The 11,796-nt window shown below is 41.6% G+C and overlaps 1 pseudogene; it reads right to left on the reverse strand.

Moving 5' to 3' along the window:
• Positions 1-2,564: 2,564 nt before the first annotated feature.
• LOC104082297 overlaps positions 2,565-11,796 on the reverse strand; it is a 9,438-nt pseudogene continuing 206 nt past the window's right edge.

Raw genomic sequence — 11,796 nt, forward strand, 5'->3', positions numbered from 1 at the left:
TTATTCTTTAAAGAGCTTTATCTAAGGATATTAGCAACCCAAAATTCACTGTTTCCTCAGAGGCACATCTGAAAAGTAGCATTAAATGCATGTTAGTCTACCACACTTTTGCCTTGGGGAAGCGACAAGCCTTACAATTTAGTCCTCATATATGAGCTGTTTTCCCATATTCTAAATAACTTTGTCAATGCTATTTATTTACAATTCCTAAAACAAAGTCAAGCGAATGAAAAAAAGCCTACCAGAGAATTCCAGAGTGAAGTCATAAGGTTCAAAACCCAACCCTTTTGTTTTGGTTTGTTTTTTTGGCTTTTCCCACTTGTATACTGCAAACAACAAATTATAGCACACGGGGAGCTTAGATACTCCATAGCAACTTCAAAGAACAGCAGTAAAATAAATGCGAGAAAAATTGGCAGTTTAAACTGTTCCTAGAAAAGAGAAATGACAGCAATGCTTGCAGAACCTTCTCTCCACTAGAGTTGCTTAACCACGTTTCCACTCCCTTAGTCACAGTAATGTGGGTCTGGAAATTCTTCTTTATACATAAGAATATTCCCCTTTACCTTAATATTAACATTAAACTTGAGAAATTAAATGGCTTTTAATTTGATTTCCTGTGTCTCCATGTTCCTTGCTAGGCAATCCATGCAGTTTTTTTACTTAGAAGTCAAAACTTAATTCAACACGTTCATGATCTCCGTACGTGCAGTTGGTTGCACTTTGTACTGTAAACACATACCTCTTTTGGATCTCGCATTTCCAGCTCTTACTCAGTGACTTACAGTTTTATCATGAAGATTTGGCTGTACTTGTAGTAACTCGTAGCCACCCTTTCACTTCAAACAAATGCTGCATCTCAGTTTGGTTTTTTTCTTTTTGCTTAGTCACGGTGTCAGTGTTACAGTACACATGCCGTTTCAGTATTTATGAATGACTGCTGTTCTCTAAATATATGACCTGATCGTCCTCTTGCACGTTAGCTAATCTTCTAATGCTAATGGAACTCCATTAACGTGGAGTTATCCAGGTTTTACACTGGGGTAATTAAGGTACAATAAACTTCCAGACCTCTACCTTCTTCTCCTGGAAAAAACGTGTTACGAGAGCTGTATCACCCAGGTAACAGCTGGACTAATACATTACATATAGATGGTATCATATGAAAAGCAACAGTTAATCAGCCGTCGCAGGCCAGAATTCTCTGAAGACCTCCCCAGGGGAAAGACAGAGGGCCATTAGCAGCATGTAAAGGAGGAAAACGTGGATGGGAAAAAGCAAAAGAAATTAAAACCCCATTGAAAGAGAGTTGGCTAATACATACTGTTGGCTATTTTTAAATGACACACCACAACGTGTATTTCTCTGATAGTCTCTGATATCAGTTTAAATTGAGAAATTGTCATTAGTATAATTAAGGCTTTCCTAAATCACATTTTCTTCCCATTACATCACATAGCAGTCTTTATCAGTAGCACTGAGAAGTGAAAAGGGACAAACATTTTTTTCTTTGTTTTTTCTTATAACTTTAGCAGTACCAGCACCCAGTGAAGACAGTAGGCAGCTGTTTTCAAACTGACAAACACAAGCCTTTCTCCCCACGAGGCATAATTAAACTGGGGAAGTCACTGTCATAGGGTGCACTGGAGGTCAGCATTTCAAGCAGGTTCAGAAAAGAACTGGCAAATTCACAGAGGCTAGGTCCATCAGCGGCCATCCAACACGCTGCTCCAGTGGCAACACCCAGCTCAGGAATCCCCCGAACGGATTTCCCTACGCAGCCACTCCTGGCCACTGACGGAGGCTGGGTGCTGAGGTTGATGCAATCTTGAGCTGATGCAAGATGGAGATTTTTGTTGTATCATCGATGGAAAAATTACGTAACAAGACGCATTATGCAAAACCATGTAACATTTCTTCTTTAAGCAGCAACCACGCTTTGTAAGCCACACATTAAAATGCCCTGTCTGCAGATTGCATTGTACTTTTGAATTCCTAAACTGACCAGGAAACCATCTATAGAGTTTCACAGACCCAAAGGTAATCTGAGAAAGTAGCACCCCATCTGAATAACCTTAGCCACAAATTTTGAAAAAAGATATGCCCATTTACGTCACCTGTTAAATACACATCTGCCACCAGGTACAAGTCAAAAATGCTTAGTCTCTCAAAATGAGCTTCACCAAACAATGCATTTGTGTCCCTAAATTTTGGCCTTGTGATTTATGTAGAACTTAGATGAGTGGCCATAATACACAAAGAGTTTAATTTACCATTAGTCTAACTTATTTCAAGCATTCAGATAAACCTTAAGGAACTGGAGAATATTTCACAGCATATTAAAACATGACACTGCTAGGTGAAATCTGAGACTTCTTCAAAAGAACATAATATGAAAGTATCAATTAGAATATAGTGACAGAAAAACATCTAAAATGTTGTGTTTGCTTTTTTCTTTAATTTCTATTTCAACAAACTCTCCCCTCCAATTTTCTAAAATGTGTTATCAAAAATCTCCAGTGCATTACATAATTGTGTTACAAATTAAGTTGCTTGCTCTTCTATTAAATGTATTTATTCAGCCAGTTGATCATATCCTTTCTTCCTTCCTCAATGTAAGGCTTATCTTGAGGATTGATATCTTCTCTTCTGCAATGTACAAAACCATGAGTTTGTCCAGGATAAGTTTTAACTTCAAAATCGACTTTACAATTTTTCTTTAGCTTCTGCTCCAGCAGGGTGACCTGTAATATAGCGCACAGTAGTAGTTATACTAATATAGCCATATGCCATGCTGCCAATCCTCAGCTTATTCATAGTTCAACTCCCTAATTTATCATTCATGCTATACACTAATAACAAGCTCCATATGGGCAAAACAAAAAGTAAAATTATATAAAGAAAAACCACCTTTGCAGTAAGGGTCTAGAAAATTTGTTAGAATATAAAGGCAGGTCCAACAATCTGCAAAGATATGGATATAACAAAAGTATCTCCTACATGTGAAATATATGACAATGCTAGATACACTACAACTGAACAAAAAGGTTCTAACAGACACCTATGGATGCAATTCGACACATTCTACACAGTTTATGGGTTCCTAGGATCAACAGAAAACAAAGTCATACAGCATAGGATAGCTCCCAGAGCAGAGTACTCCAAAACAGCAATGGGATTTTGACAAAACTTTGTTACCTGGGTTACTAGCTGTACTTTTACAAAAGAAATAGACTTAAGAAAAAAAAAAAAAATCTAGTTTTCATTCTTTGCCTAGGTTACCTTAGCCTTCTACGTCTAGCTCCACTTCTCTGCTTATTTTTTGACCTTCAAGCACTATTATGAGGCTGAGTTTTGACTCCCAAGGATGGAAATATACACATGCAGAAATGAAAGAAGATGGAGGTTATTAGCATACTTGATGAAGGGGAATGAAGTCATCTTTTTCAGCAAAAATGAAAACCGTAGGGTTCAGGAGATTGGATATATCATCAGAATCCTTGATTAGTCCTAGAAAACATTAAAGAAACAAAAAAACTCTTCAATTGAATTTTAAGGTGAAATCCAGATTCAAATACAGCACTCTCTTCTGCAGTGAAAAGTTTTCATGTCTCATGCAATATGTGGCCATAAATATTAGCTTTACTTTCAAGCTACTGTAACTGTGGCTCCTAGAAGAATACCCTCCTAGATTAAAACTCTGTTTAAGCCAGTTTCTTAAGATACAGACTGAATATCTGAATTAATAAGACTTGAAAGATGCCTTCTGTGCATACAAGCTTGAGTTCTTTTGAATTGACTGGGAAAGTCAATGCTTTAGTTAAGTAGACCAAAATTTACATTCTGAGAATGTTAGTAAAGGGCAGCTTAGCTATCCCAGCTTCTTGAGTAGAGCATAAAAGGAAAGCTGGTGTTAAAATAACCACAATCTAACTTTACAGACTAGCTAGATCAAAAATAACACTCTCTGCTCCTGGGTGAAGTTCTAGCTTTGCAGCATGCAACAGGAAAAGCGAGCTAAATTGGGAAGGTGACCGAAGGACAACATATCTGTCTGTCCAGAACTGAAATATAGACATGGCTGCTATGACCCATTCTGAAACTAGGAACAAATACCTTCACCACCATCTTCTTTGCATAATATCCTTCCTACTCTGCTGAAAATAGAATAGAATAGAATAGAATAGAATAGAATAGACTATTTCAGTTGGAAGGGTCCTACAACGATCATCTAGTCCAACTGCCTGACTAATTCAGGGCTGGCCAAAAGTTAAAGTATGTTATCAAGAGCATTGTCCAAATGCTTCTTAAACAATGACAGGCTTGGGGCATGGACCATCTCTCTAGGAAGCCTGTTCCAGTGTTTGACCACCTTCTCGGTAAAGAAATGCTTCCCAGTTTAAACCTCCCCTGGCGCAGCTTTGAACCATTCCCATGCAAAATACCTCTTTTCATCAGCTGACAGCCTGATTTGAGGAAATAATGCTAGATCAAGTACTTAAGCTATACAATATACATACGCATGTGTACCTGCTTGTATTACATCTTTTTATTTACCTGCCATAGAGAGATACACCAGTCTTCAACTCGGGGTATGTCATTATCAGGTGACGTACAGCAATACCACCTCAGCAAAAACCAACGACCCCTAATTTCTTTGCACCACACTGTTCCTTTAGATATTTCAGGACAGTATCAGCTTCTCTGGAACATATAAGCAAATGCAAATTAAGCACCCATAGTAAAACCAGTATCTGAAAATATGAAAAGAAAATGTAGAATGCATATAAGTGTCCTCGTATCAAGCTGCTACTACATTTTCTTTCATCTACTTTAAATAAATCATTATTTCAGACAAATACTAGGGGTTGCTAATCTGAAATCATCAGAAAGAGAAAAAAAAAGAATTGAATGGAATTAAATAAAAACATAACACGAATAACATACATTGAAGGAAACCTAAAGGAATGGAAAGTAAACGATTGATTAAACACCTACCTAAGAGTTAAAAAATCTTAAAGTTCTCTGAGAAGCTGGATGAATTTTTGCTTTGTAAATCTAGATAGAAAAAGTAATAAAAACCTCTCCAGAGAATACTGTTCATTAGACAGTCAAAATGCTGACAATAACTGTAAGTTAGTGTCTGAGAGATTTGCTGCAGGAAAGTCAATGTAACAAACATGGTAGATGTTTTCTGAATTTACAATGTAGCTTGAAATACACCTTGCCCACATGTTGTATTCCGAAAACACCCATTTACCCCTGAAGCAGGTGTCACCATGCAGAGGCAGTAAAAAGAAAGTGTTGATGGGAGAGAGGTAGCAGTTAAGTCTTTTATATCACCTCAAGACTACATTTTCAGCTCAGTTCCTTGCCCCCTGGGGCATGCAAGCTATACACGCCGTCGATACATCAGCCTCGCAAATACCACATTATTCGCCAACGCACAAACACACACAGAAGCAAATTAAGTGCCAAAAAATCCTTTCTTCACTGGAGCTGACACTTGAAACACGTGAATCGCCTTTAAGAAATGTCAGGCAGAGCCCAACCCTTCCTTCCCATTGCAGCAGAGAGGGGACAGATTCCAAACTAAAAAGTTTCCACAACAACTGACCCCTCTGAGACAGGAGGTCTCTGGAAATGATTCAGTTATGTCTCCCATAACCTTCTCAACAAATACCTAAGCCCAGCAACCTTCAACATAGCTACTCCCAACAGTCCAAGAAAGATATTTGCTCTCCCAGGAAGTGAATTAGTTTGGTCTCTAATTAGTCTGACCCCTTCTCAGTATTGGCTTGCCAACAGCTTCCTTCTGTGTAATTAAGGCAGCAGCGCACCTCTGCTAGTGACAGGTCTTTGCTGATAAATGCTAGGGCAGTGTTGCACATGGGAGGGGAAGACATGATCTCTTTGGGGGCAGGACTAAAACAACAGGAGACTTTACTTGCTAACGTCATCAACTTAAAATTAACCAACAGCTTAAATTCAAAGCTAACTGCAAGCCACGGCAGACCACAGATGACTGCCTGAGCTGTGTTCCTCAAGAACTGCTTCACATGTGAAGCACTAGCTTCTGTTTCTCAGTGGTCCCTATGCACACTTTTTCACTGAGGACATGAGGGTCATTTATCATACAAAGAGCCACATGGCTGCAGGGCACTACCCCTACAACAGGATTTAGAGGCCAGAAGATTCTAGTCCAAGTTACAGAGAAGAAAACATCTTTGCTTGGCAAAGGACCTTGGCATCCTGTAGCAGCCTGAGTTCAACAGCCCAAGAACATACCTGGTCTACAAACAGTAGCAAAACCCTTTCAATGAAGAGCAGCAGTTGGTACTTGCCTATTATTTCAGCTGTTCCAGCTGTCATTCTTCCTCCCCCCTTCAAATGTTTCGTCTTGTTTGGTTTTGAGTCAAATTTGGGAAACTGTCTGTCAGTGTTCCTTCTAGTCACACAGTTTTCTATCACTCTGTCTAGGACACATGCAATAACAAAAGAATCCCCAGGTGTTATCAGCATGCTGAAGAAATAGTCCTATTTCTCTCCAGAGGTGTTGTGTTTCTGCTGTGAGAAGACATGATAATTTGGACCACATGGTCTGCCTTTGAGGCAGAGGAAGAAGCCCTTAAGATACCTGTTCGATTTTCTCAGGAAAGAGCAAAACAAGAGGTGCTGCAAACACTGCTACAGTTCAGGAAAGTCTGTTTCAAAATCTGCAAGAGAAATCTAAAACAGGTATTATAGACTCTATTACCAGAAGGAAATTACGAGTTAAGGAAACCAAAGGACATTCTAATATAACTGGGCTGATGTGCATCCAGGAAACCTGAGAGATCAAGAAAACGCCAACACTGCTGAATACAACTCAGCTATCAGTCAGCTATCCTAAAATGCAGGAAAAGGGATGCAGTTACACCAACAGCGGGACAGAACTGGAACCAACAGAGTTTCTTCAGCAGTGGTGCCAGGATAACATCTTTTGGAGCTAATGAAGACGTCCTTGATCCCACTAACTACAAGAGCATGTAAGTGCAGGCTTGTACCTTTCCCTTGGCCTTTGCTAAGGCAAGAGTTTGACTCTAAGGTTGTAGCAGCAAACAGCTCTATTCTCCCACGGCTACGTAGCTGTGCAGTATAACTAAGGCAGTTAGTAGAGGACTAGCTAGCAGAGGACTCTTGTCTCATGTTGTCCAAAGTTAGCAGTTTTTTTCAAGGCAGCCAAACACACCATGAGTTCAAATCACAGCAAATTTGGTCTTAAAAATTCTTCACAGTGAAAAGAAGAGGCGGCCTGCCAAGTCTGCTTTCAGGGCCCTGAACACATCTGCTCCTCCCTCCTCCACGGGTTTGCTGCCAGGACCCAGGGTCAACCTAGAGATAGGGCAGGTGGGGGCTGCTCCGTTCCCTCTAGTGACCACGGGGCGAGGCTCCCAGACAGTGCTGTGGGGCAGCCTCAGCAAGGGCTGACAATCCCTGTCTCCATGGGAGTTGCTGTTAAGCTGCCTGAGCCTTGCTTGAGCTCCAGCTCCTGCTCCGTCGCAGCCATGCCTGTGCCTGGCCATGGGCCCTGTTGATCCAGACCCCTGTCCAGATCATGGACCCACAGACTGATTTCCTGGCTTGGCCTCGGCCCTGCCACATGACTACAGACCTGCTTAGTGATCACTGGACTGTATCTGATACTGGTTAATGTCCCTGGACCTGCCCCTGGCCCCAACTTCCTCATTCCCAGCTTGACCTCAGACCTGCCTCGGTTGACCCTGGTGCCTGCCCTGCCCATCTTTCTGGAGTGCCGTGGGATGGGGCCTTGGCACTGCCAGCTGATACTCCTCTTGGCTCCCAGCACCCTGTCCCCTAGTGAGAAACCAGCCCTCACCGCGCCTTGACAACAGATGATCCAGCCATCAGCTGCCTGGGGCCAGTTACACCATGCTGGGCAAGTACGATGGTGCAATCAAAAACTCTTTTCTTCCTTCCATACAATGTCTTAAAGTATTACACTCAGTGAGACTCAAGATGAGAATTACGCTTTCTCACTCCTTGTGTCACTGGTCATTTTTAAACCATGCTTTTTGAGGCAGAGGAAGCAATTAGCAGTCTATGATATCAACATCAGATGACAAAACTCTTCACTAAGCCACTACTGAGAGAGTTGTCCTTGAACTCTGTTCAAGGCAAAATAAAAGGTCACTCATTCCCTCCACTTCTAAGGAGTCATTAAAAAAGGCCACCTTCACTGGTAGATTAGCTGCATCCAATTTCAAAGAAATAAAAAAAAGGGGGGGAGGGGGGGATGGGCAACATCTGACAGCAGCAGGCAAAGTGATATCCAGCTCCCTGACATCTTACTTGTTTATTTTCCTGGCACCTCGAGTTTTCAGCCAATCATTGAACTTGGACCAGACATCAGAAGGCTTCTAAGCTTCTCTTCCTGCAAAAGTGTCTGGGCAGATGGCTCTGCACACACAGACACACACAAACAAAAATCAAAATTGAATGAATTAATCAAACACTGAGATTTTTTTGGCCCTTCATAGCATGGACAGTTTCTATCCAAGCATAATTTTGATTTCTTTTTCCTGAGAAAGTGATGTTTTTAAACATTATTGTTAACTATTCTACAGAAATGCCTATAAAATATTTATAGGTATCTATATAGGCTTTTTTCAATGACTAAACCACATAATACAATTTGTGATACAAATCTGGAAAATATAAGCATTTTTATCCCTAGTATTTTAACTGTTTTGAGTACATAATTTGAAACTATACACAGTAAAAACAAGAGATTATCTTGTAAAGGATGATCAAACTAGGTTCTGATTACAACAATTTTAGATTTTGCATACAACATAATACCATTTAACATAAATCCATTGTTAATGGGTTCCATTTAAACAAAGACAATTACGTAAAATAGTTATTTACTACAGAGCACATCATGAGGCTTACTTATGAGCTAGGAAAAAAAAAAAAACCTGATGGACTGAGGTCAGCAAAGAACAAGTGAAGGGAAAACGCGTGGGAAGAAAGGGAGGAGTGTTTTACCACAGACCATTTGGTGGCTGGAAAAAGGGAAGTACAGTAAGACTCCACTCAGTACTAAAGAGTTCCTGCGTCATGGGAGTGTCCAAACCCTGGCTTAGGATGACCTCGGCTGAAATGTGTTGCGTGACCAGCAGCAGAGTTGTGATGGTGCAGTCTGTCCCGATCCAATGTCGGGGAAGGTTTCGATATGATCCCAAGAGCGAGATTAAGACACAAACGAGGTCAAATGCCGTATGTCCTAAACAACTTTTATTATCAAAAGTAAAAGCTAGTAGCGATAGGATAGATCAGAACAAAGACAGAAATCAAGCAAGCACTCGGGATAGAGTTGCAAGGATAGTCACCACCATGGATCCGCGGCATCCCGGAGTCCAAGTCTCTCAGTGTTTCGGCGGTGGGCAGTCGCGGCGGGGTCGGCGGTGGGCGATCCCCCCGGGGGTCGTCTTGTCAGACCCCTTTATTCCTGTTCGAGGGCTGCGGTCTCCATGGCAACGGCACGTTGCCACATTCCTAGACAACACGGAGTCTTGCTCAGAGCGCATCCCCTGCAAACCGCATCCCCTGCAAACCGGAGGCCTCCCTGGCCTTGCAGCTGCTCTTATCTTTGAGACAAATGTTTTGCAGTTCAGTGTCTCACGCTTTGCAGCGGCTCTTCTTAGATAAGCAATCCTTGAGACAAATGTTAGGATTCTTTGAAGTACAAATGTTTCAGGCCCTCACACCACCCGGTGCCTCAAAGATTGCTTCAGGACTCATGGTGGTTTTGAGAAAAGATAGTTATGTAGAAAAGGCTAGAAAAGAGCATTTCAGAGCATTTCGTACAATCTGAACTACTGACGGTGTAGTTTGGCGTACAGCGTGAATTTGTTTGACACCGTCAGGTGAAACAGTAGCCACAAATTGCATACTGGTTACAACACATTGAATTAATTGTATAAAACACGGAATAACACATGGTAAAAACAACAACATGGCAAAACTACATAACAAATAAAATAAAACTTGCTTAACCCATGGGCTGCCTGGGAGCCAGGAGAAGGGATCAAATTCCCAACCCTTCCAGGTTTGAACAGGAACATGGGCCAGTGTTCGTATTCCTGCGGTAATTTGTTTGACAATTTTGCCACTACCATCAATTTTTAAACAACAGTTGGAGTCATTAAGTTTACCACAAACGCCCTCTTCTTTGGCTAGCAGGTAATCGAGAACCATACGATATTGGACTATCGCTGTTCGCATTTGGGGGGCCTGGTCTGCTAACAGATCCAGGGCATGGGCCGACCCATTAGTAATAGTCTCTAAAACGGCTTGCAACCGAATAATACAATTTAAATTACAGATAGGTTCTCGAGCACCGCTAACCCACTCGTTGGGGTTCCAGGTAGCAGGCCCATAATGCTGTATGATATGTTGAGGGGTCCACTCGTCTTTGTCCCAGGTTTGACCACTTCCACCCACTATAGAAGTATCAATGGATCGCCGGTATCAGTTGAGATCACCATATAACTTAGCACCCAATCCATCACCTCCATTCTCCAGAGGTAAAAAGAGTAAGGGGCGAATTAGCCCCACATAACACACCCCAGTCCAATTTTTGGGCAATCGCTTGTACGTGTGATGTCCACAGATCCAATAATGATCTTTCAGTGCCCAGGTACCGTTTTCAAACAGACCTGTGGGGATCTGTGGTAATTGGAAATACGTGGTATTACCTGCTCCGAGTGGATGGTTTAATGGTAGGTGTACATTGTTGCCAGGTATCTTGTAAATGGAACAGGACCAAGCACCGGTATCATTACTCCCAGAAAATTTTCAGTAACACTGGTAATGTTTTTTGTGCGATTGATCGGAGACCAATAGGAAGGAAATACTTTTCGGTGCCCGGTCTCATTCACCCAGACCCATCCCAGCTCACGAGGTACAAAAGATTCATTATTGTAGTTAAACATTGTCTTACAGCCCTCAATGAAGCAATGGTTTCCATATGTATAGGTCCAATTACATTTGCTATTTCCTACAAAAACAAACACCACCCTCCTGTGTTCGATTTAGACAATATTCACCTCGGGTCGGGTACTGTACCGTCCAGGGCTTTGTGTCCTCACTCCAATAGGAATCATTTTTGATCTCACTGTAATTACTTACTAACCATTTAGGAGAAAGGGGGACGGAGGTCCATGGCCATCTTTCTAGACCAAATGGCCCTCCACATACCCAACAATTGGTAAGATTAAAGGTATCGGCTACTTGTTGACCTAAAACAATAAATTCATTTTGCCATGACAAGTCAGAAAGGAGGGAGCAGGAACTTCCCCAGATACTAAAGACGGTGATAATGGTCAACCAAAACATCATTTACAATGGTATATCAGACACCCTATGAATATTAACAAAGAAATCACCGACAGAACCAAGCAGGCAATCAGCAGCTTCATGTATTCCTTCTAGCTGGCTTCGGAGTCTCCACCTGGAAAAGAAAAGAAAGCAACTCGGTCCATTTTAAGGAACCGGAGGCAGGCTGTTGTTAGAAAGATGGAATAATCCATTTCGTGTTAATCTTATGTTCTTTCCCATGAGCATCTTTTGTTTTGATAGCTGAAATTTGAGCCCCAGTATCTACCAAAAATGTGACCAGGACTTGTTTCGGCCCCACAACGCCTGTAATTAGTAAATCACCTGGCCGTTTTCTGCGAGCTGTCTGATACATACCCAACCTTCGCCCCCCCGCTCACCATCGGAGGGTGC

The sequence above is a fragment of the Fulmarus glacialis genome, unplaced genomic scaffold (genome assembly GCF_000690835.1).
Source record: "Fulmarus glacialis isolate BGI_N327 unplaced genomic scaffold, ASM69083v1 scaffold1839, whole genome shotgun sequence".
NCBI lineage: Eukaryota > Metazoa > Chordata > Aves > Procellariiformes > Procellariidae > Fulmarus > Fulmarus glacialis.